Source organism: Mus musculus, chromosome 8 (assembly GCF_000001635.26).
Source record: "Mus musculus strain C57BL/6J chromosome 8, GRCm38.p6 C57BL/6J".
Classification (NCBI taxonomy): Eukaryota; Metazoa; Chordata; class Mammalia; order Rodentia; family Muridae; genus Mus; species Mus musculus.
The window spans coordinates 12,283,888-12,285,408 of record NC_000074.6 but is presented as its reverse complement, the minus strand read 5'-3'; positions in this window follow the sequence as shown (position 1 = coordinate 12,285,408).

The window sequence follows — 1,521 nt, the reverse complement described above, 5'->3', positions numbered from 1 at the left end:
GTTCAGGGCCTGGCCTAGGGAATGGTGCCACTCACAGTGGGCTGGGCCCTCCTACACCAACCAACAGTTAAACAAGCACTCATAGACTTGCCCACAGGTCAACATGGTCTTGGCAGTCTCTCAACTGACATTCTGTGCTTAGTAAATCCTAGGTTGTTAGGATGATGGTTAAAACTAACCCACACACCCAGCCATGTCTCCAGGGCCCTCTTGTTCTGCAGGTCTATAAATCTCAGTATGGTACAGAGTTTGCTTCTCTCCTCGAAGACCCTGCTGTCCTGGAACTCACTCCGTAGATCAGGCTGGCCCTGAACTCAGTAATCCACCTGCCTACCAAGTGCTGGCATTAAAGGCGTGCGCCACCACTGCCCGGTGAGCCCAGCTCTTCTTGAGTTTGGAGCTCAACACATGAACAGTAACCTCTCAGCAGCCTCTATAAAAGTCAGTAGGGCTGGCTAAGGCATCTGAGACACCAAATCAAGAGATATTAGTCAGCGATTCCTGTGCCAACCCCTGAGGACAGCCATCTGCAGAGTTCCCAGAGTTTACTATTTCTTAAAGTGTCAACAAGGAGAGAGGAATGTGATTAGGGTTAGGCACATGTGCAGATGACATTGCTCAAGGTCTGGAGGTGTTGGTAACGCTGGTCTCTCATAGAGTCCTAGATGCAATCTTTAATATGCTCCTCACTGCCATCTTGCCACCAAGGATCTTGACAGCTCTGAAGGTGTTAGACTTGTCGCTAGTAGGCATGTGACCTATGACCGGTAGCCCAGATTCAAAGTCATTATGGTGCAGTAATCTATGTGCATATATATAGTCGGGGCTAAGGACCTTGCCAGGCTAGCATACGCCTCCCCAGCTCCCTGTCAGGATGTCACATCTGGGTCTGAGGGTGCCATCATGGCACATCATGAAGCAGGCCCCTGTCTCCTAGGGAGCCAGCTCTAAGTATCATACACAGCTCTGACCTAATCTTTTCCACTCGTGATGCAAATGCATCATGTGACCATCTCAGTGGAAAATTGAGAGGCCAAACCACCCCACAGTTCTCTTGGCATCCCACATATACCCTGGTGCGTCCCCGGCTAATGTGGTTGCTGCCCAAGTGACCTCTTTGGCAGACGGAAGACAACTGGGCCTCCTGTCCAGGCAGGGCACTTGTTTCTCTGAGCTGCTCACTGCCATCCGTGCTTATTCCGAACATGTGCCTTTCTGTTACATTCCATCCCTCATTGGCTTTATAAACACCTGTGGTCACGCAGCCTTCTGGGCTTCATCAGAATCAGCATTTCCCAAACACAGAAAACAGCACTGATTTCAAAGCAAGCACCACCCGAAGTGACACTGCGTGGTGGTAAAAGCGGCTTGAATGTGTCGGTTTCCCCCTTGGTTTACAGGGCTAACTAATCAATCTTCCGTAAAACACAGCGGACAATCACGCAAAATGCAGAGGTAATGGACAGCATAAACAAAACCAGTTAAAGATGCTGACAAATTGTTTTGTTCTGGAAAGCAGCG